This window comes from Rhinopithecus roxellana, chromosome 4, assembly GCF_007565055.1.
Source record: "Rhinopithecus roxellana isolate Shanxi Qingling chromosome 4, ASM756505v1, whole genome shotgun sequence".
NCBI lineage: Eukaryota > Metazoa > Chordata > Mammalia > Primates > Cercopithecidae > Rhinopithecus > Rhinopithecus roxellana.
The window spans coordinates 161,537,786-161,565,620 of NC_044552.1; the positions used below are offsets into that span (position 1 = coordinate 161,537,786).

General features: G+C 35.1%; 1 protein-coding gene across 1 annotated transcript in view; it reads right to left on the reverse strand.

Moving 5' to 3' along the window:
- The window catches only part of HS3ST5 (heparan sulfate-glucosamine 3-sulfotransferase 5), a 287,392-nt gene that overhangs the window by 162,527 nt on the left and 97,030 nt on the right, over positions 1 to 27,835 (reverse strand). The window contains exon 2 of the mRNA XM_010356849.2: positions 14,023 to 14,216. The gene's annotated coding sequence lies outside the window, so the exon portion shown is untranslated. The remainder of the gene's footprint in view (positions 1 to 14,022; positions 14,217 to 27,835) is intronic.

Consider the following 27,835-nt stretch of genomic DNA (forward strand, 5'->3'; position numbering starts at 1 on the left):
GAGACTCCATCTCAAACAAAACAAAACAAAACAAAACTCAGGACAGAGAAATCCGGTCTTCTTGTATGGGACCCTGAACCCTGGCTGGTTCCATTTCTGGTTCTCCCTACAAGTGATTGATGAATGTGTCATGATGCCTTAAACCAGGATGTCAACACTCACCTACCCTTTTATATCTCCCTGCTGCCTGGATTTCCCCATGGATATGACCCTTCTGCCTCTATTCAGTTCCACCCCTCCACTAGGAAGCCAGGAGAATCCTCAGCTGACAGTTCCAAGCCTTTTGCCTTTTATATGTTGTCATACCCACTGGTTGTCCTCCTGGCCATCAAGGCTTCCTCTCATTTCCCACAGGCCCCTGCTGCTATATGCCAGCAGACTCAGTGGTATATTCAGAATAGATTCCATTCCCCCTATGCCACAGCTATCTATTTATTTCACATTGTTATTAACCTCAAATCACTATGATATCGGCATAAGCCTATACCTCCTCACTACTGTTGCACAGACTGCATCTGCACTTTTCCCCTACTGTTGAATCTCCACAGTAGCTGTGGCCTGCTGAAGAGTTCACCTATCTTCCAGGGCTACAGAAGCTTTGTTTCATTTTGGTGGGATCTAATTTCTGACATCTGAAGGAGTGGACTCTTTAATTTCAGTTCCGTACTGCATCATATTCTGATCTTTCACAAAGATTCAGAAATACCATCTGACAGGATCAAGGACAATTGAACTGGTATCTGTTGGGTTTTAACTGCAGCTCTGCTGCATAATTTTTCATTTTCTTTGGAAGACCTTACCACAAAAAGGAAATACACCTAGTAGGGTCCCAGAGAGGTGTTTTGACATTAGGTTTAATAAAGCATGAAGAACTCATTAATAAATAATGTTCTGCTAGGTTAACAAATAAAGCTGAATGCACTGGCTAGACCCTGGAGTAAATCAAATCATTCAGGCAGCCTGCGACTTGTTAACTTGCAGCAGTGTCTTCTCAGCAGTCTGGCAAAGCCCAATGCAACAATGCGCAAATAAAACCAGCATATCATAAATGCATGCACCTTCAGTTATGAAACAAGCTGTTAATTTTTTTTTATACTCTGTTGTGCCAAAATAGTAAACAAAGCTTCACTGATGCCGATCAGGAGGCATTCTAGTGATACTTTTAATCTCTGCTAAAGGAACAATTCTACTCATCAACATGTTTACACTCCAGTAGGCACACATATAAACACACATAGCCTTGCATTGCACATTCATTGCTTTACTATCTACAGGAAGTTAAAAAAAGTGAACTAGAGAATGAGCTAATGTGTGCAGGCATGCAAGTTTATTCCATCAAAATGGTTTCTGATGAACTTCTTATTCTGACTCAGAAAACCTTCAGGAAAAAACCTCAGAGCTAGAGAACAGAATCATCCTCCAAAAAAAAAAAAAAAAAAAAAAAAAAGAAAGAAAGAAAGAAAAGGAAAAGAAAACTGAAAGTGCAGGACACCTAAAGAATACTTTCCTTGATGGAAGGTTGCATGGTTTTAGCTGGGGAAGGATTTCATTGCTACCCACAGTAGGTTAAAGTTCTCTCAGGGTAGACAAGGATAGGAGGAAAGCTTGGGTTATTTCAGGCAGTTGCATTTCTCTGATGATGCTGTGGTGCTGAAGCCAGCTGCTTTTTCATAAAGCTCTTCTCATGATTATGAGCTGATGGACAGCCGTCCAGTGTCAGTTGAACATGACTCACTTGCTCCAGCTGCTCAACAATTTGGATGAACTGAATCTCCTGTCTCATACTATTCAAACGGGCCACATTCTCCATTCACTGACGGGTTTAGCTAAAAAGCCAACCACCATGTAGTAAGATAAAAACATTTCCAGGCAATGTTTTGATGAAACAACTTGTTGGGTGAGTTCAATTTCAACTCAAAGGTCTTGCCAACCATGCCCATATGGCCACATTTACATATCTTGCCAGATCTTTTATGTGGTTATGATGACAAAGTCATTAGGTTGCCATTTAATTCCTTTTCCAAAGCTGCAGGTTTAAAGCAACCACCACCCTGAGAATAAAAGTATTCTATTAAACAATCATACTTGAATATTTTCACAACTCAATATATGCATATGCATATGTATATACTATTCATATATAGTTATATAATTATATAAAGTTGTATAATAACAGTTTCTTCATTTTCAAGTCAATGAAAACAACGAAAATGAAGCAGTAATCAGGGTTCAAAGTGTTCATGGTAAGATTTCAGTTTTGGGATAACAAGAGAGACCATTTGGAATAGCAGAAATGAGAATAGTCTATATCTATTGAGCCTTACAATGTACTCTACAACATAAAATACATCTCTTTTAATTCCAATAGTCCTAAGATGTTGGCAATGTTATCATCTGCATTTTACAGATGAGGAAACTGAGACTTAGCAAACTGAAGGTGTCCAAGGTCACGCAGCTAGTAAGTAGCAGAACTGGGGACTTGAACTTAGGCCATCTAATTCCAGAGCTCACATTCATAATCACTATTCTATATTGCCTTGTATGTTATTAGAAAACTCAGCCACAGATGGCTCTACCACTAACCTAGAAAAAGTAGGACTCACTTCCCTCACTCTCCTTGCATTAAAATGAGTTTAGTGTTAGCCTAAATATTTAAGTTACCATCTTGTATGATTCTAACAAACACTAAACTACATACATATTTCTTTTTTAATTTTTTTTTTTTTTTTGAGACAGAGTCTTGTTCTGTTACCCAGGCTGGAGGGCAGTGGCACGATCTCGACTCACTGCAACCTCTGCCTCCCAGGTTCAAGTGATTCTGCTGCCTTAGCCTCCCAAGTAGTTAGGATTACAGGTGCCTGCTGCCACACCCAGTTAAGTTTTGTATTTTTAGTAGGGACAGGGTTTCGTCATGTTGGCCAGGCTGGTCTCAAACTCTTGACCTCAGAAGATCTGCCCACCTTGAACTCCCAAAGTGCTGGGATTACAGGCATGAGCCACCGTCCCTGTTCTAATATATTGTTTCCCATAAGTGATGACTCTACACGCTAAGGTGCAAAACAAAATGGAAAAGGATGTTTTCATTTTGTTACCTGAACAACTAAGCAGTTCTATTTTCAATGAAAAATGTCTTTGATATTTCCACAAACATATATTGGTATGAATAATTCTCTTCAGAAACTAAACAACATTCAAAACCTCAATGTTAAAAATATTGCTTCTTTTGGAAAACTGAAAAATTTAGTTGAAAGGTTACTAAGCTCATCAGTAGGTGCAAGGTTTCGAAGGAATGTGGTTTTATGATGAGCTTGGAGTGAACTGGTATTTAAACAGCTGGTATTTAAATAGCATAGCCTAAAGAAATGAAAAATGCCATGCCCTGAGTAGGCCTAGAATCAGAGTTGTATTATTTGATCCCTGTTCAGAATCAAACACATAACTTTCTTATGTCCAAAGTCTAAATCATTAGGAAATACACTCTTGCTGTTAAACCATGAATAAAACTTTTTAAATCTATTTTTTTGCTGAAACTTCTTCACACACTGAATTTATTTAGATATGAAATATAGAAGGACAATTTATAATGATCATGTCAATCCATACGGAAATTTCTATTATTATTAACCCTTGTGTAATGTGACTTCTTGTGCCTCTGTACTTTACTTCCCAAACTAGACTGAAACTGGATTTGGCATTTCTTTGTTACCTGTAGAGTGGTTAAGCAGAATGTTTTAAAAACAGTTCTACTTTCCCAGAGCGATTTAGTATGCAACCTAAACCACAGAGAAAAATGTGTAAATGCAAATCCTCATTCACAATAAATGTGGTGCCCCAAGGCACTATTGCTACCTCATAAGTATTTGGATATTATATTACACTATATTGTCTGTCAAGCTTTACTTCCAATCACATTATTTTTATTCTTACCAATTTATATAATGTGTGAAAAAACAATGAAAGGCAAAGGTAGGTTTGATTTTACTCAGTCCAAGAGACAAAATACAACAATCTTGGACCATACAGGTTTACATAGAGGGGATGTATGGCCCACTAATCCCCTTGTTGATCAGAGGACAATTCAACCACAAAGTGATTAAAAATGAAAAATAAAGTTCCTTTGGGAAAACAATATGCAAAAAAATGTTACCTTCTAAATCACATACATATTCATAGGGGGAAGGGAGAGGGGGAAGGAGAGGGATAGACATTTCCAAGGACATCACTAAGGGCTTCAGACAAAATGAATTCAATCCATCAAAAATAAGCATAAATTAGTTATTTTCACAGTTTTTCTTTCATTGGTAATCTGAAATATATTAGCTTTGTATTTTAAGCATTTTTTGTTATTATTGAAAACAATAAACAGTTAGTCTAAAATCTTAATGCTAGAATGCTAATAATTGGGCATCACATTAATAAGAACCAGACGTAGTTTTAAACTGTGATTTTCAATTAGCTTTACTTATTAATAGAAGACTTTAATTGAATGGTACCATGTGTATGGGAACAGGTAGAAGATCCAGTTTTCAGCTTCTTAATTTTATGTAATTTACAAATGTACAACAACCAAAGTAAAAGCTGGGTGAATTATTTATTTTTCTATTTCATTCACTACCAGAAAAACCATGAAAACCTTGAAAAGTTCATAAAGTACTTACTAAGTCTTCAGGACTTTAGTGTTTAAAGCTGCTTCCATAATCATCTTTATCAAATCATTTAGAGCCCTGTTTCTAATGCTATATATATTTTAAAATTTACTTACAATTTAAATTATGTTGGTTTAACAAGTGGTAAACCTGCAAACACATATGAAAATTCTACTCTGTGCAATGAGAAAGCCTCATTTTGCCATTATATAAAGCCAAGATTTTATCTTTCATTTCAAGGAAATTTAGAATCCATTTATAAGCACCAAATGTATAATTTTTTATGATGTATTATAATGCTTAAACTTAGAACTGTCTTTGAAAATAAACTGATATTGTTTTAATTATTTAATTTTTTGCATACGAAACTCCCTAGGCTTAGCAGACAGTCTTTTATACTTTTCTTTGTGTTTTGAATATATTACCTCTCTGCTCTATTAAATCTACTGAAATTTTCCAGTGAGTTATGGAATTTTCCCATATGAGGGTTCAGAAAGTTTTCAAATGACTCTGTATCACTTCCTAAGGACTCTGAGGAACCCAGGGCACAGATGTTACTTAAGTTGTTTTCTAAGCTCAGCACTTTACTACTTAGTATTTTCTTCTTTCATAAATTCATTGAAAAATAATACAGTTGTATTTTATTTGTGCCATATATATTGATTAATAGGTAAGTCACTTCATGGCTTCATAAATAATTTCATTTATTTTTCAAAGAAAAAATCTCTCCAAAGATCATTCTTCTGTCCAAGTACTAACCAGCTCCGACCCTGCTTAGCTTCTGAGATCTGATGAGATTGGACATGTTCAGGGTGGTGTGGCTATAGATAAGATCATTTTCATTTTTTTTAAAGTCTAATTCCAGTTGTGCTGAAGAGGTTTTTAAACAAGTGAGGCTATTTCAGGGAGCTTAGGCACACTCACTAATCAGATAACTTTAAGAAATGCAAAGATATGGTCAACTCTCCTTAATTTTAAGGGAAACATTATTTTGATATTAGGCAATGAAAAATCTCAAGTAGAGTCAAGTACTAACAAACATACTAGGTTGGGATTTAAAAGAATAGGTTTCCTTTCCAACCCAGTTCTACTATTAACTGGCACAGGAACTTGCACACACCATCTAACCTGGACAAATTACTTTCCCTCTCTGGAACTCAGTTTTCACACCTGCCAAACAAAGGCAGTGGGACTAGAAATTCTGAAATTACTTTTAGCTCAATCAGTCTGTGACTCTACAGGATTGGTAAGTAGGAATTTACATGGTAATTAACATAAAAATAAGTCTAAAAGTAGCATAATTTTACTATAATTACCTACATTTTAATAAAATTACCTATAACAATTGCTATAGGTGATTAAAATACATATAGTACATAAAAATACATATTCAAATTTAAAGTTCAGTCCTCATTTTTCTGATAATCAAGTAACAATTTTATCTAATGGTTCTATAATGACATGCCTTCAAAATCAAGGTAAATTCTAAAAGTTAACATACGCTTACCTGACATTTGAATCTTTTTGAACTAATTAGGCTTTGCTTAACATCACTGACCAGGATTACAGTTATAGTGATATTATAATAGTTTAAAATTATTCCATGGGTTCTAAATTTACTAAATTTTACTCAAAACGACCTATAAAATGGATCATTTTAAAACGATGAATAAAATATGTAAAAATATATATTCAAATTTAAAGTTCAGTCTTCATTTTTCTGATAATCAAGTAAGAATTTTATCTAATGGTTCCATAATGATCTACCTTTAAAATCTAGGTAGATTCTAAAAGTTAACATACTCTTACCTGAATTTAAAACGATGAATAGAATATGTAAAAATATATATTCAAATTTAAAGTTCAGTCCTCATTTTTCTGATAATCAAGTAAGAATTTTATCTAATGGTTCCATAATGATCTACCTTTAAAATCTAGGTAGATTCTAAAAGTTAACATACTCTTACCTGATGTTTGCATCTTTTTCAACTAATAAGGCTTTGCTTAACATCACTGACAAGGATCATAGTTACAGTTATAGTGATACTATAATAATTTAAAATTACTCCATGGGTTCTAAACTATCAGGAAAAAGAAAATAAATTTAAATTTAGTATTCTTCATTGTTTGACCCTTTTGGAAATCCCACAGTATTGCTTGCGGAGAGCTTGTAAGTATCTCAGGTACAAATATCAATGTAGAGAAGCTGATCATTAAACAAAGAAAATTTGTGCAACACTCATTTAATAAAGACTCCACCCTCCAAATCTAATTCACATATTCTGATTTTAAGACAACATGAATGAACATTGAAAAACATCAGCCAGAAGAACTGGAACAAAGTACAGGATCTGATCTCACTTCCCATATCTTGTCATATTGTTTCTTACCCATTTTATGTTTTATTTGGGTTTTCTTTCCTTTATACCTTATTGTAGTCCATAATACCACAGAATTCATTTACTTGTTATGATGGTTTTTTATTGCCTGCCATGCTGCAATAAGGCCATGAAAATAAAGCTTTTCGTCTGCTTCATTCAACGATGTATCTCAAGCCTTAAAGGAGCCTACCACAAAGTAGTTATTAACCAAATGCTTGTTGAATGAATGAAGAAATGAAGAATGCATTGAATTACAATGTATATAGGAATGGGTCTTGATTCTCAGCTGAAATCACTATACAATGCATAACAAATGTACATTTCTCCTGCATCAGAACACTCACATCAAGCCACTATCATTTATAAAGTTGATATTGAGCTTGGCTGGAAACCTACTTTTTCTGTTATTAAAATCAGTCATGAAATTTGGCAATGTTGATGAGGCATGATAGAAATGTGGTTGCTATGGCACAGTGTATATGTACCCTGCTTGTGAAGGAAGAGTAAGGAATGGAAGAACAAAGTGAGTTACCTGAGCAAGGAATGAAGATAGAATGGTTTGTGGCTGTAAAATGTTGGCTACGACACTCATCAAATATGATTTTAGCTAACCTGAGGAAACTATCATCTAACATTTACTCATTTGAAGGATAAGTCCAATGTCTTAGTGACCTACTCTGTAGTAATGTGTGGTTTAGATAGTTTAAGTTGCATTTATACAGAAAAGATTATTCTTCTATCAGCAGACAAAAGATGTATTTGAGCAATCTTTACTTTCCTAAACAACGTAAGGAAATTTTGGGCCACATGGTTGAGATCTAGTAGAAGGAAAGAAATAAACTAGAGAAAATTCATTTAAATTAGAAAGAATGTGCAAGCTAGGAAAAATGTTACTGTGAAATATGATAGTTTCATTTAATTTTTTTTTGCTGAGGTATATATAATAAAGGTCAAGTATTAAATTTTCATTTTTGAATATTTTTTCATTTTAATAGGAGTATCCCATGCCAACATATATGACATTTTTTCATAATTTTAGGTTAGAAAATATAAGCTTCTTTTCTCATAAGTTTTCATGCTCTACAAAATTTGCCATCATAAACCACTTTGCATTTATCACAAATAGGTATTACATTAGAAAAGCAATTCAACTGTATTCCATTTCACTAGTGAAGCTAAGCAGCTTTGCATGATAACTAAGTTGGGTTAATGGGACTACGTTTGAAGAATGTGTTACCTGGAACTGAAGTTCCCTACTTGTTTTTAACTGAGCTTAGGATTCTGCAAAATGAAGGCAGGAAACCTGCTGCGAGAAGGATAGGAAAATTATTATCATCTGCATTCCTAAATTGAACAAGAATTTCTGCTCAGCAGAAACCTCTTGACTGCAAAAAGTCTGGAATTATATCCTGCTGTTTAGAATAGCTGTTTGGGGTAGAGGGAGTCCAAACATTCCATTTTTCTTCAAATCAAATAAGTTTTATGCATACGTTTACAGCCTTACTGGAAGTTTGCTTGCTTTCTTTTCAAAAAGAGAAGCTATGTGGAACCTCTTTTTGTTGATAATGAAAGAAATTTTGTGACTGGTCAAGTACCTAATTTTTGGTTAATGAGTAGTTTTAATTATCTTTGACATAGAAATATTTTTTCTTGAACATAAATTTCAATATAAATATTTGGCTTCATAATACAGGAGGTGAATTTTTAAACTTAGTCTACCACCTAAAAAATGGGCTATTTCTATTTCTTGGGATGTTTTCAGAAGTTTATTTGCTGAACAAACTTCTATGGTAGCTCTTAAAGCTATTATTTATTCCTGATCATATACCTTCATTATCTATTATACCCATCAGCAGTGATTATAGAGTCCCTCTTTTATGTTAGTAAAGGCTTTTGGGCCCTGAAATTTTATGTTTTCTGATATTAAGATTTTTAATTCCTAATTTCTTTAGATAGCATTTTCCTGGTACTTAGCTTCTATTGGTCATATACTTGTATAACACAGAATTGGGTTTTATGCTATGATACAGTTTGAAAATATTTTATTTTATTTTATTTATTTATTTATTTTTTTTGAGACGGAGTCTCGCTCTGTCGCCCAGGCTGGAGTGCAGTGGCCGGATCTCAGCTCACTGCAAGCTCCGCCTCCCGGGTTTACGCCATTCTCCTGCCTCAGCCTCCCGAGTAGCTGGGACTACAGGCGCCCGCCACCTCGCCCGGCTAGTTTTTCGTACTTTTTAGTAGAGACGGGGTTTCACCATGTTAGCCAGGATGGTCTTGATCTCCTGACCTCGTGATCCGCCTGTCTCGGCCTCCCAAAGTGCTGGGATTACAGGCTTGAGCCACCGCGCCCGGCCGAAAATATTTTAAAGAAATAAGTGTATTTTTATGTTTATTTATGTGAAAGATATGACAGAAACATACTGTCACAATATTTTACATTTTCCATTAAAGGATTTGAAAAAATCTTTCATGATATGGTCTATTTTTAGTAACTTTAAAAAATATAAAATTTCTTCTAATTCATAATGTTTATAAGTTCACATAATCAATTATATCATTTCTATAACCTCATAACTTTGATTATTTATCTCTTTAGAATATTTACTATTTTCCTATTGTGAGTGATAGCAAAAGTTCTCTCTCTCCTCCCATTTTCTACCAGCTATTTTTGGGCAATAATGATATTCCCTTTAGTATCTTTTTTTGTACTCTTAAATCTGCTTATACTTCTATAGTTTGATTGTCAGTTTAAAAAACATCCATTGATTCCTTGATATTGAGAATAAAGTAATCAAATAACTTACTATATATGTACACTGATTTCTTTCTGTTGTGTCTTTCCTAATTTTTATTAGTTGTTTTAGTTTTACATTGTCAGGACATTATACTTTTATGTTCTATTACGTCATCCTAATCTCCATATTTATCTTAGATTTAGTGCTAGAGCTAAATATTCAATGCTTGCGATCAGTTTTTTTTTCTTTTTTGCAGTAGTTTCTATAGTCACTTATTGACTGGATAGATAATAGTTCCTTCAAGAAGGGCTCTAATAGTTGCTAATAGTTGCTTCAAGATGTGCTCTTGATAACAATATTTCCTGAGTTCCCATATGTTCAGAAAATTTGCCTCTAGCCTTTACAGCTTGAAGAGCACTTTGGCAGGTCAAAAAACCTTTGGTGCCCATAAGGGGTGGTGAATTCATTTTCTACCATGGCATCCTATTTATTGTTGGATATCTCAACTGTTACTAGTTTTGGAAGTTTTTTCGAATTTTGCCAAAATTCATCGTCTTAAAACTTCCAACAGCATGACCTATAGTCTCTTCTACATAAAACCCTTCAAATATTTCTCTATTCCAGGACAAAAGTAACAAGGCATTGAAGGAAAGTTCGTAAGGCCAGAATATCCCCACATACCTTTAGTAGTAGACTTGCTGTTTTGTTTGTTCAGTTAGCTCAAGTCATTGCGTCTTCCCTACCATCCTTTTAGTGCTTTTAAAGCAAGTTAGACTTATCATTTTAAGGCTGGAAAGACCCTCTGGGATCATCTGATGTAAAAGTCTCATTTTAGGATGAAGAAACAGGTTCAGGCTAAGGTGAAGATATTTTCTTAAGGTCATGCCACTACTAGTAAGCTGAGTCAGACTTTGAACCCCAGTGACTCCCAGGCAAGGATTCTTTCCACTTCACTAAGTCCTTCAAAAATACAATGATCAAAACTGTTGCACTGCACTTAAAAAACTCAGACTGTGTCCTCTCACATAAAAGAATGTATCTGAAGTCTGTTTGATAATTGTCATTTTGTTCCATATTCTAGCTATAGAATAACACATGCAGGATAGCTGTATCAGGGAACTTTCAGTGGGTTTGCTGTTCATCTACATAAACTGTCACTTTTGTTTTCTGTTTCTTGACAATGAGAAACTTCAGACAAATGCACTTTCATTTTCCTACCGCAAACTCTGTAAACCATCCTTTTGAAATAAAATTACACAGCTTATGCTTACAACATAAGGGCCAGATTTTATCTTCAAATATACCACCCACTCTCAAACAGCAGAATTTGGCCTTAAAAACCCATTAACAAATATTGTCATTAAACTAAAGAGCTAATTACTTTGGATTCAGACAGAATGAACAAAATCATAGGCCAACCGCAGCTGGTCGTAATAATGGTGAAACTAACCGTATGTTACACTAGAGAATTAAAAAACAAAGACATATTAACACTAATGTAACCAACATACAACATTATCCTCCAAATGGAACAAACTATTATAGTTAGAGAATTCTTGAAAGTACATTGTCATATTTGATGCAAGAAATAAGGAATCTTTTCAAGGAATTAATTTTCATAATTTGCAACTATCAATGTTTAATGAAGAAGAAAACATGGAGAATTTATACCACTACAATATTCCACAAATGAAGATTATATCAAAAAATTATTTTGATCTAATTGGATGCAAATAATTTTAAATTCAATTTTAAGTACTTAGGTACCTATAAATCTTCGATCTTCATCTTGGAGGAAAATTTCCCCCTACTTTTCTTACTGAAGAGATCATTATTATAAAACACCCACTTAGCTTCTCTTTGCTGATGTCATCTCTAACCAGATTGTTTACTGGTCATTGTTTTAGACTTTTATATGGCAGGTTTGGAAGAGAAAATGTGATTATACATGAGGGGACCAGACTAGAAGATCAAAGTGGTCCATTTCTGCTCTAAAACTTTATGTTTCTATGATTCTATAAAGTTTCTGTAATTTATTCTTTTGTTTCATGTTTTGCTTCCTGCGTATTGAGACTGTCTTGCTCAGGTTCCCTGAAACTACATTATAAATTTTCTTTAAGAAATTGCAGCTTGGTGGACACGGCGGCTCAAGCCTGTAATCCCAGCACTTTGGGAGGCTGAGGCGGGCAGATCACGAGGTCAGGAGATCGAGACCATCCTGGCTAACATGGTGAAACCCCGTCTCTACTAAAAATACAAAAAATTAGCAAGGCCTGGTGGAGGGCACCTGTAATCCCAGCTACTTGGGAGGCTGAGGCTGAGGCAGGAGAATGGTGTGAACTCGGGAGGCAGAACTTGCGGTGAGCTGAGATCACACCACTGAACTCCAGCCTGGGCAACACAGCGAGACTCCGTCTCAAAAAAAAAAAAAAAAAACAAAGAAATTGCAACTTAAAAACATAGTCCGATAAACATACCAATGATAATGAACATGATTCACTTCAAGACACAATTCATTCTTTCTCCACCTCTTCCTTTTTCCAGAAAAAATAAGTAAAAAGAAAAAAAGAAAGATAGAAAAGGAAAGGTATGTTTCTCTGAAATTGAAATATTGCAGATGATTTCCAATCAAAGCTTTATGAAATTTTATTTGGAGACTTTATCCAATGATAAACTCGTGAACTACAAGTTTTAGGCTATGTTCAGGTATGACAATCTTACTGATGAGCACAATTCTAATAACAAGTGCATGTGAAACTTCATTATTATAGTTAATCCAATTCTGTAAATTTTTAGTTTTGATTACTTGAAAAAGGTACTCCATTATTTCATGCATATGATCATATTCAATTCTCTATGTGTAAAACTAATAGCTAATATGTGTAGTTAATTGGCACTACATCTTTTTGATGAAGGGTTTATTGTTGCCTTTTAATACATTATGAACAAAAAATTCTACACAACGTGAACAAGTGTACACAAAGAGACAAAAAATATCTATAAGCTTGAAAGCCAATAAAAGGATTTTGATTGAAAACTTCATTCTTCACTATAAAAATAATATCATATTGAACCTTTAAAAAATCATCACAATTTAAGATCTGAATATGTCCCTACTAAACACTTTCACTAGAATAAAAAAATCTTTTGTAAACTTAAAATTACAAATTATAAAAATGAAGTTGCTAAATGACATATAGGAAACAGAAATACAATAAAGTGATATCCACCAACTGTACATGCAACCTTCCATAAATGTATCATATGATTTCTAAGTTATTATTTGCTAAGAAAAAAGTAATGGAAAGAGGTATTAAGCAGATTTGTCCTTTTAAAATCTAAGGCTGAGCTTTCAAAACGAAGAGAAAAAGATACAATCCTCAAAATTTGGAATACTTAGCCAAACCTAGTAATAACTCATTATTTACATCTTTTAGAAATTTCTTATAATTAGATACAATAATCCTAAATATCTAAATAAATTGAAACATAACACGGAACAGAGCAATAGCTAAAGAGAGCAATGACAGGGCTATCACTCTGAAAGAGAGATAGTGACACCTGGGGATTAGCTCATCATACTGAACTTTAAAAAGGAATATTAATGAAAATTAATAACTCAAAGTAGGGGAGTCAAAAAGGGAGCATCAATTTAGCACTTCTGTAACAAAATTACCCCTTCTTTATTTATTCTTATGACTATAGGAAACAACCAACATAAAAGCTCAGGTTTAGCATAAGGTTTGAAAATGAGAAGTAGATTGTATTGAATGTCACTTTCAGTGTTTCTCAAAGGCCTAAGACCCACAGGCATCAGGATCACTTGGGAGTGGGTAAATGTAAAAATACATATTCTTGGGCCACATCCCATCCCTAGTGGGTCTAAGTTTTGGTGAAATATCCCCAGGGATTAACATTTTAAGGATCCCTCCTCCCATCTTTGTGTGACTCCTATGCACATTAAACTTTGAGAACCACAGTATGTTATGCTTTTTTAATGTGATACTGATTATCAAATATCAAGGTTTCTACTTCGCCCTTCTTGTATTTACATTTACATGACAGATAACAATTTTTAAACATTATGTTTTCTTTATTTCCCCTTTTTACTGTGGAACTACACATACATGGATAGTTTTCTTACATTTAATAGTTTCTTTTACTTTCCTATATTTTATATTTTATTAAAAGATATCATTACTTTTGATACAATTAAGAGTTATGCAAAAATGTGTGTTACCCCCCAAATTCACTTACCTTCAAATCCTTGTGCTCATTCAGAAATTTTTGAACATATATGGTGGAAACTTTCAAAGGAATATATGTGGTGGATTCTCTCTTTAATTTCCAATGGTTTTAAGACGGGTCAAGGAGATTCCTGGGGTGCCTGCCAGAACTGCCGTTGAGAATAGAAGACACCAATGCTGAAGACAGTGAGTATCTGATTATCTCTAAACAGAACAGAAAAACAAGTGATTGGTCACCTGTAATTCATAGAGAATCTGCTGTGGAGAAAGTTATTTTCAGTGTTACTAAATTTAAACTTGGCCTGGGTTTGCTGCTCCCTAATTTAGCACAGTTGTCATTTAAACTTTCATGTCATTGTGAAGTCAGAATTACATGATGCTGCCCGCACAGCATTCTGGTTGAATTCCTATTGCTTTAATTGACTATGTTTTCTACATGTTGCATCAAGTGATATCATTACTAATTTTATTTTGGATATGCAGGTGCTACATTTTGCAGCTGAATTTCTAAGTCAGGTTGATGAAGTCTCTTGGAAATACTTCTTTACATGAGGCTCTATCACCTCCGTAAAAGATAAAATGGGATACTTTAAATCCCCATGGAATCATCTGGTAATTTTGCTGTATTTCCTTTCACGTGGGTAATGCTTGCCAAGATAATTAGGCATAAACAAGAAAATATTCTTTTTAGTCAAAATGTGTTGCCTATTCAGGAAAACCAAAATTCTAGAATCTTTGTTGAATGAGTGAAGCAGAAGTTGGTAGTGGTTGATAGAAAACGAAAAGAAAACATCTATTTTAAAAATTGGTAATCAACTATGCAAGTACTCTCCTAAAGAACAGAGGAAATGAAATGTACAGATAAAAACATGGTCAAAACCAAAATGACAAGAGCGTACACACATGCAAACCCAGAGTACACTGTATAACGAGAGTTCTCAGAGAAGATTCTATTGCTTGGCCAACCACCGTGCCCAACTCTCTTCTTTCTTGCTGTACATCTCACAAATGGAGAACAGAAAATCAAATGTTCTCTTTCTGATTCTTCCTTACTCCTAACAGCAGTCATGTGACCCCATTTTGGCCCCCCATTTGGGCTCATAAGCTATAAGAAGTATGCTGGGTAAGAAATCCTGGCAGAATATTGCTCTATTGATACAGAGATCCCTGCTTCTCTTCTCTCTTTCACACATTTGCTTGTCTTGAATGAAGACATGATGCTTTGGTGATAGAGCAGCTGTCCTGTTCCCATGATGTAAAAGACAAAAAAGTTTAGAGAAACACAAAGATATAGGGCCTGTGATGGATGAGCAGCTTAACCAATAGCACTAACTGCTTTCCCTGAAATTCTACCTATATAAACCATTCAGTTGTCGGTTTCTTGCTAATAGAGGCATTGCTGGTTGATGAAATGCTCAAAAAATGGGTTAAAAAGTAAGTGCCACTGAAATGGTTGCAATGATAGCTACTGTTTAACTCTTTAGAGTGTAATCTGCAATAAGGAGAAGTTTTCATGATGTAGAGTCAAAAACAACCTTCATTCTGACAGAGGTTGGAACTTGCCTCTTTTTTTTTTTTTTTTTTTTTTTTTTTTTTTTTTTTTTTGACTCCTAGGAGAGTTGGACATGTAGGGAATAATGGGACAGGAGATGATGGTAATGAATTATAACAGAATGGAATGGAAAGCCTAGCGCAAGGCTTGGTTTGGAAGAAGAGGGGCCAGTATTACAGCAGGAAAAAGGAAGACTCTCATCTTTGCGTCGGTGACAAAGCTATGACATTACTCAAAATCTCAGAGAGACTGAAGTTTCACCTCAAAGTTCATTATTCTTATCTCACGAAGTCTTGTGGATTCTTTTTTACTGAAATATTTTTCACATTTAGCACTTCACTACTATCTTCCTTTCATAAATATTTCTTCCTTAACCACACAGTTCAGGCTTTCACCATCTTTTTCCTAAACTATTGGCACAGACTCTTTAACAGATTTCTCTTTTTCTTAGATGCTATAGTATGTTCTATGACTTAAGACTTATTTTTTTTTTTTTTTTTTTTTTTTTTTTTTTTTTTTGAGACAGAGTCCCGCCCCAGGCTGGAGTGCAATGGCATGGTCTCAGCTCACTGCACCCCTGCGCCTTCCGGGTTCACGCAATTCTCCTGCCTCAGCCTCCCGAGTAGCTGGGATTACAGGCACACACCACCACACCCGGCTAATTTTTTTTTTTTTTTTTGTATTTTTAGTAGAGACGGGGTTTCACCATGTTGGTCACGCTGGTCTCAAACTCCTAACCTTATGATCCGCCAGCCTTGGCCTCCCAAAGTGCTTGGATTGCAGCCTCTAGCCACCACACCCAGCCCCTAAGACTTACTTCTTAAAGCACTGATCTCATTGGATCCCTATTCTGTTCAAAACAAAAGAGACCTCTTTGTCTATTGAATTAAGTTTGATATAGTTTGTATATTTGTTCCTGCCCAAATTCTATGGTGAACTGTAATCCCCAGCGTTGGAGATGGGGCCTGGTGGGAGGTGATTGGATCATGGGGGTGGGTTTCTCATGAACGGTTTAGCACCGTCCCCTTGGTACTGTTCTTGTGATAGTTCTCATGAGATACGGTCATTTAAAAGTGTGCGGCATCTTTCATGGGTTTATAACTGAACCCATAAAAACCTTCCTCTTAAACACAGCCTTCCTCCAGTGCTCTCATTTTGTAAATAGCATCATCAGTCATCAGCTGAATAAGCCAAAAACCAAGGCTTTGGTTGCCCTAATCTATTAAAAAAAAAAAAAAAAAAAAAAAAAAAAAAAAAAAGCTCTGTTTTTCTTACTGGACACAAGCATGTAAAATACAGCCCCTGGAACTACTGGCAGCCATCTTGGGATCATGAGGAGAACCTGTATGAAATTAAGTGAACACCAAGGAAGCAGAGCTGAGAAACAGAAAAAGAAGAACCGGGTTCTGAGACTATTGTTTCACTCCTGGAGAGAGATTTGCTTGCAGTAGGAACACTCTAAACATTTCGGTTATATGTGAATCTAGGGATTCCTTTTTTGATTAAGCCACTTTGGGTTAGTATTTCCATTACTTTCAGTTAAAAATATCTTTTCTATGTATTTCTATTTTTATCGTGTGCCTACCAATTTCATTCATTTTACTCATCTCTCTTATTATCCATATTCTACATTTTTTTCATGATTCAGCTCGCCTCCCGAATTAAACCTTTCCAGATTCTTCTAATTCATAATGAGAGAATCCTAAATCAAAACCACTTTATTATCCACTGTATATACTAATAAGAAAGCTCATGAAGGTCTATGACCAATCACTTGGTGATGATTCTCAAATTTTATCTTTAGCTTAACATGTTTTCCCTTGTTTCCATATTTATTTATTTATTGCAGTTTTAGCAGAGATGAGGTTTCTTTATGTTGCCCAGGCTGGTCTCAAATTCCTGGGCTCAAGCAATCCACCCACTTCAGCCTCCCAAAGTGCTGGGATTACAGACATGAGCCACCATGCTTGGCCCATATTTTATTTCTAATTGAATAGTTGACATGTCAACTTGCATGTTTTGAAGACTCTCCAAACTGAATTTGTTTATAACTAAATCCATAAAAACCTTCCTCTTAAAACAGCCTCCATCCAGTGTTCTCTTTTTGTAAACAGCACCACCAGTCATCAGTTGAATAAGCCAAAATCCCAAGTTTTCAACCCTTTTTAAAAAGGAATCAGAGTAGATTTGATCCTTCTTTTCCTCTTTAGGTTCATCATCTGATCATCAGATCCTTTTGATTTTACTTCCTAAATAATTTTCAAACCTACTTCACTACTTTTCTCTGTATATCCTCCTCTTCTCTTCCTCCTCCTCTACCACCATCAAAACCTTGTCTGTTTCCCTCCAGCATATTTTCCACATGGCATCTAGAGTGATCTTTTAAAAAAAAACACAATTAATCATGCTAATCCGTTGTATAAAAACCCTTAATACCTTTTCACTGTTCTCAGGCTAAAGAAAGATAACACTTTACTGTGACCTCATATCATCTGATCCCTGTCTAACTCTCTAGCCTCATCTCCCTAGACGACAGACACTCTTTTTTTCCCTCATTTTTAGATACCCAACATTCAGCAGAGTCTTTAATACATAGTAGGCACTCAATAAATATTTGTTGAATGAATGAACAATTACTTTGCAGTAACTCTTGAATTATGAGGCACCTTGTGTTACAAAATTTTTCTTTATATATTATTGTCTGAATTACTTATAAGTATATTGAAGATAAGGATATATCTTACATTACTTCATACCCTATAACAGAATGCCATGCAAATAGTTTGGGTTCACAAGGTATTTGATTTTATCGATACTAATAATTCAACTCTGAATACTTTTTAAAAGTTTGAAGTTGATTCTCTCTTTCACAATGGCTAGATTACCACTTTTCTATAAGATTAGAAATGACCCAGAAGAAATATATTATTACTCTGCCAAAAAAAAGGTAGTAAAAAATAGAAAATTTGTGTCTGATCAGAATTCTACAGAATTTACATAGATTAATTATAAAGAAGTTGCTTTTCTGCATGACAAGAAAAACCCTCCGCTAAACCTTGAGTTCTATGGCTAAACACTCAAGCATGTTTGCTATTTGCATGGTCATACTTTCAAATATTTTGTATTTCTCTTTAGACATCATTTATCCTCGAAAAATAGAAGAAAAAATACATTTAATAACGAAGAGCTGAAGTCTTTTGAGTTAGAGACTCATTATTTTGGAAAAGTTACCCCAAGTACAAATTAATTCCTAGTTAGTGGATATTTACCTGAGAAGAACAAAAGGATCTTCAGAGATTCAAAAGCAGGTATGAAATTCTAGCCTATTTTATATACTAATATCACTCCAAATAAGAGAAATACTTCCCAGAGTAGCCTATATTGAAAACATACACAGGGAATATAAAAGCAATGAAAACAGTGGGGCTGGGAATGTATTAGGTTAAACAGGGATACTTGCTTCTTCAGGGTTTCTAACTGTGTTAGCTGTGGCCAGATAATGTTTTGAGAATGGTAGGTAGAATTAGGATCGAAGAGATGCGAAAGGAAGAGGCAGGAAATGTAAGGGTAGACAACACAAATTTTGTGCCTGAATAAAATTCCTGAGTAGGTTTAATCTTCTGGCTCTAAAAAACAAGTTGAAGTTTGCCTAAGGCATAGTTATACAAGAAGTAATTGCCTTTGGGTTTCTATATACCTGTTATTCAGTTATAAATACCTTCTCGTTTTCACAAGGTATTAAATCTGTTAGGATATTAGTAAAATTAAAAATATATATATAGAGAGAGAGAGCAAAAGGAAAAGGAGCCCTCTTGCATGAAATGCATTTTGAGAATGACTACACATAGTTCTCTTAAAAATCCAAGAGCAAGCTATTTTACACTTTCCCCTAGAGTACTAAAAGATATTTTAGGAAACGAGTGAATCATGATTTAATATTCAATTGCTTTTCAGGCAAAATAAGAAATTCCACTAAAGTGTCAGTCATGATTTCATTTTTCCTGAAACATAAACTCCAAGGGGTAGGTTGAAGCTGCACTGTTTATTTTGCTCTTCTGTATATAAATAAAATATAAGGTTAACAGAATGGTGGAAGAATAGCTTCTTATGCTCTGCCTTTTCCAATATGCTTCTTTTCTGTACTTGGGGGAAAAAAAGAATTTTCATGTGTAGGATATTTCACTTGCTAAACGTTTTTGTTTTATTTAATAATTGCTGAATCTTTTGACAAAACTGTGTTTATTCCGTGCATGAAAATTGATATATGTTCTAACATTATAGCACAAACCGTTTATATTACTTTAAAAATTCTTTTTCTGGGACTGGGTCGGGTGGCTCACATCTGTAATCCTAGCACTCTGGGAGAGTGAGGTGGGCAGATCACCTGAAGTCAGGAGTTCAAGACCAGCCTGGCCAACATGGTGAAACCCTGTCTCTACTAAAAATATAAAAATAAGCAGGGTGTGGTGGCATGCACCTGTAGTCCCAGTTACTCCAGAGGCTGAGGCAGGAGATTTGCTTGAACCTGGGAGGTGGAGGTTGCAGTGAGTTGAGACTGCGCCACTGCACTCCAGCCTGGGTGACAGAGCGAAGCTCTGTCTCAACAAAACAAAACAAAACAAATAACAAAAAATCCCCAAACAAACAAACAAAAATTCTTTTTCTAAGAGTATGAGATTGCTCATTTATATATACTTAACGCATGTATTCCTCCAATATTGCATAAAATGGTAAAAAGCTTTTTAAATTCATCTCTAGTTAAAAGATTTAGAATACCCTATGATAGATCCTATTAATAAAAGGTAAAATTATTCCTCATAATTTAAAAAATTTCCCAAGGAAACAAGAGAAATAATACCATATGATAAGAAATGAACAAGTGGAAAAAAAATACACGTACATTGTAACCCCTAGATGATCAGTTTTCTGTGATTTTCTCAATAAATGAGTGACAGACAAGTCTGGGAACTCCCAATACTCCATTAAAGCAATCTAAAAAGAATGTCATTACAAGGAGACACAACTGGAATAGGGTTAGAGAAGCTAAAATTGTTAATACAGGGAGGGGAAGGCTAGATGAGAGTAGCAATTAAAATTTTGGAATTTTTTTTCTTCTTAAGAGGATTCATCTCCCACAAAACAATTGTTACATCGAATCCTAGAGTCTTTGGAACATGGGTTGACCACCACCAGCTTTGAGAAGGAAGAGAAAATCCAGGAGTCAGAAGTGGACCATGTTGATCAGGATCCTACACCTTCCAGGTAATGGCAGAAGTCACTTATTCAAATGACTCCACAAATTTCCCTTTGTCTGGATGGTGTATCCCTTGCAACCATCCATGTTCACTGATCAGTTCACAAGACAGAAAAGGTGGTCCAGGTAGGGGACACAAAGAACACCAATGTTTTGGAAACAGTAGTGGTCAGGAGTGGTCCTCATTCATGAATCAACCTTGCAGTTCAGAAACTTCAACTCCTAATGAGTCTGACCAGAATGAGAGTGCCTCCTTGAGCCAGACTCTCAGGTTGATAATTCAGACATCTCTACCCTAAACTGTGGTACCTTCCACAAGTGCAGATCTATAATGGGGTTCATTACAGAGAGCCACCTGGTCTACTTTGTTCAACACCCTGATTTGTCCAACACCCTGATCTTCCTCACTCTGTGGTCCTACTATGGGCGTTTTTTCAGGTCTTCTAAAAAAGTGATCATTAAGACATCTGCCATTTATGAATTTCTGTATGTTCTGTACTATAGTGATAATTAGTACAAATCATACACAACTGACATAAGGCAATATCAACTTATACATACGTACACTCAGGTCAAATATCCAATTAGGTAAATGTATCTTTATTGAATAATTGTAATAGGCTGAAAAATTGAGTGAATGGATATAGCTTTGCTTGTAATTCACAGAATATCCTCACACTTATATGTATTTTTCTCATTTAAATGTTTCTTCTGTACTCTCAACTCCTTTACAGTATACTTGTTTTATATTTTGTTTTTGATGAGTAACAGCTGAGCTTTTCTGTGCTGTTTTGTGGGGGAGGAGTCTGTTGCAGGTACATTTCTCTGCTGATAATATAATGTTTGGCTTACAGTGGATGCTTAAAGCATGATGATGATCACTACACACAATATTTTGCGTGTGCGCAAAAGAGAAAAAATATTTCTAGTCTTTATCTGCCATCGTTTTCATTTATTTCTGGTACCGGCAAGACAGAAGATTTGCATTACTTCTGAGCATAGGCATGATACATTTAGATACACTTTTCCATCTCTCCACAAGATAAAACCTATGCCATGTAACAATCAGTACTGCAACTGTATGCTGTATTGAAATATTTTAGACTTTGATAGGCTCAATAGATATAAACATAAAGAAAAGACAGATGTCAAAGAATTGGAAAATGTTGAGCTATCTACATCTTCAGTACTGCCAACCCTGGGCCCATGGCATCAGTTCCACTTTCTCAGAATGTTACACAGAAAGTGAGCTGTCCATACTTTTTATGATGACTTTAAAAATGAGTCTACATATGCTAAAATGATGAGACATCTTCTTGACTTACATAAAATGAAATTTATAAATATGTTTTGAAAACTCTTTACAACAATCAAAGACTAACGTATTTTTGACAAAAGGCAAGGAGGTAAACAATGCTGGGAAATGTAGAACATCCATGTGTTAATTTATACTATCATACAGCATCATTTCTCTAGCTGACAAAAAAATCCATTTCACAGAAAAGCTAAGAAACGGAGTTCTTCTGTTAATGTTAATACCAATGGAAAGTTCAAATAAGTCAAAAATAAAACAAGATACGAGTACTGTTTTTTTAAAGAAAATAGCTCTTCACTGGAGCTAAGTGATGTGGCTTCTAATCTAGGCTCTACTGTGGCCTGAGATAAGTTATTTTTCCCCTCTAATTTTTATTTTCTCCATTCATATAAAAAGTGGTTGGATTAAAACAGAGGTTTTTAAACTTTGGCTGCACTTTAGACTATAACTGGGTGTAAAGAAATACCAATGCCCAGTCCCCATCCTCATGGATTCTGGTTCAACTGGTCTGGGGTGGAGAAACTGAGCCTCCGAAGTTCCCCATGTGATTTTAATATGCAACCTGAGCTGAGAGTCACTGAATATATGTCCTCCAAGCACCTTTAATGCCTAAGAGTGTATGATTCTGGAATTTCTGGGAAAAGTTCCTTAACAGACACACACAGAAACAGGCAAAGTCTGTTCATTAATCTGAACTCTCATTTCTAATCTAATAGTAGTTTTCTACATAAGTCAGGTCTATATTTTTAATGAAAATCATGGTACCTTTTGTGCAAATTAGATAAAGTATTAATAAAGAAGATTGGTAGAGGAAAGAGAAGCAGAGAAACAAAATAGAAGCACTGTCAGAATATACGCTTTCTAAAAGCAATTTTGTATCTGCTCATCAATATTTAATTAAAATGTTATTAGGTGCTTATTTACACATAGCAATTTAGAATCCTAAGCTTTTAAAAATTCATCTACTTTAAACATACAAAATGCAAAAAGATAATCATGATAGTGGGAACACAAAGTTCACTGCTACAGAAATGTTGATACTTGGTCTGCTTAAAGGAGACAAAGATTTATTTTACTGAAGACGCAATTTAGAATCCTAAGCTTTTAAAAATTCATCTACTTTAAACATACAAAATGCAAAAAGATAATCATGATAGTGGGAACACAAAGTTCACTGCTACAGAAATGTTGATACTTGGTCTGCTTAAAGGAGACAAAGATTTATTTTACTGAAGACGCTGCTCGATGATTATTTATTAAATGACTAAAACTCCCCCATGAGTAAATGTAGACCTTATGCCTATCGAATTATTGGAAAAGAGCTTTCCTAGGAAACAGTTGGTGGCTCTAGGTTTTCTATAGGAAGGTCCAGAAATTGCTCAATAGTGTCTCTATGGATCACACAAACTCAGCCCAGCAGAACTTCTGGTGGTTTGGCCAAAGGAAAGAGCGTCAGTGTAGATGATTGGCTGTGGCATAGTGTGCTTACTTGGCTAGAGGATCATTTTAACCACTATGTGATAAGTTAAAAGAAAAAAAAAAAGAATACGAAAAATAGATTTTTTGTGTCTTTAAAAACATTCTTTTTTTTGTTATAGATTCAGGATGTACAGGTACAGATTTGTTATATGGATATATAACATCATGGTAGGGTGTGGGCTTCTAGTGTACCCTTCACCTGAATAGTAAACATTGTGCCCAATATGTAATAGAAAACAGAAGGTTTAAGAAAGTGTAAAGGAATCATTGGAAGAGGGCTGGTCTAACACTTTGCATTTTCTGACTAAATATCCTGAGATGTCACCAACTACCCATTTTGTGAGATGGATAATAGACAAGGTTGAATATTATAGACCTGTACCCTGAAGAAAGCAAAAAGGACCAAGTTTGTTCCCCACAGCCCCCACCACCATATTAATAGGTTATTCTACATAATGTTGTTTTTCAACTCTAGGCTCTGCCAGTGCTCCTCTGTACCACTGTTTAGCTGAATAATATATAAAATCTAGGTTTGTCAGTTTCAAATTAGTAATTATCCCCTGTGCATTTCTGTTTCTAAATTTTTTTTTTTTTACTTTCTCCACCATTAGGCTTGAGAGCTCTCCAAAGACAGATCATACTTTTCTAAGCACTCCGTATAGTGGACATAAAGAGATGCTGAAGATAATCAGAGATTAAATTATGATTATTTTAAAAAATCACAGGCAAGCTTTCAACTATAAACTTCAAATTTTTGAGCTTTTACACTTTCTTGAGTGACTTCAATTTGCAAAGTTGTTTAATCTCATTATACACATAAAAAAATCCTCCTTGATTTGGATTCTGTTATCATTAATTTTCAGTTAGTAAGAGGCATAAAAACAGGTCTGTTCATGTACCAGGGTACCTAGTGGAGAGGATGATTTTTCAGCAGCTCGAATCAAGCATGCATTTTGCTTGCCATCCATCACCCTGATATGAGCTGCATCCACCAGGAGGGAGAGATGCATTTTAACCATTTGCACAAAAGCGCCAAATGGGGCTAAAATGGCCCTGTCCCTAATCTTGAAATTGTGATGGGGTTTCCTCGGGGAGGGAAAGATGTATGAGGTAAATAATAAGCATACAAGGGTTAGACCAGTCTCCTCTCTTTTGTACTTTTCTGTTCAGCCACAGTTAAGAGACAGGAGTTGTGTTTGAAACTAGGAGATGAGAACTACAGCCCTGTTTTGCCACCTGTACTTAACTCTAGCCTCGTTTTCTGCAGTTGGATGCAGTTGGCCTCCATCTGGTCTATGAGACACTGCAGCAGGGACAGGTGAAATTCCCACAGACAGGATGCTGAGAGATGTATCTGAAAGACTGCCTAATTCTGAGATCTGCCTTTCTGTTTGGAGGGGCTTAATATCCAGAAATAGGTGAACCATACTCCCTGGGTCAGCATCAATTACAATTTGTTTAATTAGAAACATTCATTCATTTGTTCATCCAACAAAAACATGTAGCATAACTTCCTTGTTCTAAGTCATGGGGATATAAAGATTCTTAGATACTTTGCAAGTACAAAGCTCATCACTGAATTCAGCTTAAATCGTTTTACGTCAATTCTTGAGCTTCAACACACACACACTCATACACACACACAAACCCCCCACCCCCCGCTTACTCTCTATTACAGAGGAAATCTTTTTAGTCTTTACTAAGTGACTTTAACTACCATTTAATGAAGGCTCTCCCTTTTCACAGGACCATTCGCTGCCTCTGAGTTAATGATGATGTCTCTGTTGCCAAACTTCCCATTATATAACTTTAATCAAACTCCCCTGCACGCTTCCTGACCTGGGGCAGAGGGTGGTGGTAGTGGTGGTGGTAGTTTTCAGCCTTCATCATGGCCTCCCTATTACAGCTGCTTTTCATTCATAAAGCACCAATTCATAAAGCACTGGTTTGGCATTAGCTGTACTACTGCTTGACTGTTTTCAATTTGCTTTTAATCCCATCTAAAAATATCTCAATGAGACGAAATGACCCAAGACGTCTCAATGTTAAAATCCAGAATGTCAGGTGTAGTATGTGGAAGGAGAGGAGAGGAACTAGCTGGTATCTATCCACTGGTGGAAAAAATATTATTTGGAAGGGTTAACCAGAAGCAGTCCTTTGTTGCTAAACACGAGGCCAGTGTTGCTGTTCTGATGCAAATCCTTCATGAAAAACTGGAGTAGATGCACAAATATATTTTCGTAATTTAAAGTGTAAAAAAGCTCACCATGTAATCTGGACTCTCTTCTCAATGTAATTAAAGTCATTTTCTAAAGTGTCTACTATGAAAACACAGAGCCATAACTGTAGTTTTCAGCAATATCTTGTGAAAACAGCATCTCGGAGCTTAAAATTCAGTAGGCTGCTTTTTGTGCCATATCACCCCAAAACTACTTAAACTGTTTGCTATTTAGATGTGAGTATTGATCACACCAGAAATAAAAGTCAAAGGGGCTCTGGGTTTGCTGATAGTGTTATTCCAAGTGCCATCCCTGGGACCTGCCATTTTGCCCGAAGAACAATGAAGCATGAGGACACCGAGCAAGGTAGTTTTGATATCAATGGGTTACACAATCAAAGCAATGACTCACTAATGAAAAGGCATGTAATAAACTGAACATGATTAAAAAAAAAAAGAATCACAAGGTGATTCATACCTTTTAAAAGAAAGCTCTTTCAGTTCTTTAAGCTATGTCTATATATTTAAAGAAACACCAGAATTTTTTATTTTTTACTATAATACAGAGAAATACCTTCTCTCCCTATTAATACTTACCAGGACCCTTTCAAATTCAATGGACAATTATTGCTTTAGTAAAATTACCCTCTTTGATAAACCTTGCTTGGATAGTTTAGCATGGAAAAGTCAAAACTTTCTCTTAGGCAGTTCCAAGTTTAATCAGGTTAAGAATAGATTAATATTGTTAATGTTTCCTTTTTTTCTCACCTTTTCCATTCTCTGCTTCTGTTAGTCCTTGTACTACTTCTGAAGCAATATTCTCCCTTTTATCTGCTTTCATTATTATTTTCTCTATTACCACTCACATTTTTTTATAAAGCAGATAAACACAGAGAAAAACAACTTTTCCATTCAACATTTTTATCATAAAATGTTGGGCTCTTATCAGGTAAAGTCATAATGAGGAAACTTATCCACTTGGTAATAAGATCTCAGGTAATATCCCTTTGCTATATTGGTTTTGCAACAAACTGCATCTTCATTTCCAGACTTAGGAGCATAGTGATGACTTTTTACAAGAGATTTTGAAAAGGCATATTGAAATATTTCCAACTAAACCAGGCTAGGAGATTGGAAACTGATGAGTTTTGTGTGGGGGTGTGTAATGGAGAACTATTCGAATAAGGAGAAGTGATGCTGCACAGTGGCAAGGTACAAGATCTAAGAGATGTAAACACGAAAATCTTCCCAAAGATCTTCATTAAGATGTGAACTTCTCAGAAAGGTATATAATGACTATGCAATTTAAATTAATTCTCCTTTTGTCATTCTCCATAGTACCATCCTGTTTTGTTCCATCATAACATCAGCAACAATTGTTTACTGCTTTGGGTCTTTTTTTCTGTCTTTATGTCCAGACTGTACTATCCACAGGGCAAGTGTCAGGTATCTTCAGCACCAAGTTCAATTCGTAGTCTGTAACTTCACTAATCCAATAGTTACTAGCTGTTTTTGGTTCAGCAATTGAAATGTGACTAGTCCGAACTGAGAGGTGTTGGATCTCATTGAATTTTTAGGACAGTGGGGAAAAAGAATGTAAAGTCTTATTAATGACTTTTATATTGATTACATATTGAAATAATAATATTTTGGTTTATTTAATTAAGTATATTACTAAATTTAATTTTATCAGTTTCTTTTTACCTTTTCTAAATGTGGCTATTAAAAATCTTAAATTCCATGTGACTCATGATGTATTTCTATTAAATAGCACTTGTGTAAACAATTATTATTATGTGTTAAATGAATAATGAATAAGTGAACGGATGGTACCTGCATCTAGAGCTGACACTACGTATACCATATAATTTTTGAGAGGATGATACTCAAGAAAAAATAAGTCAATGCTGGTAGACTTTATCAATGTCCCCAATTCTTTACCTCTTCCAGTATCCATGCCAACTGCTATGTGCCTTTTAGTTTGACCCAGTAAGAACGTGGGATG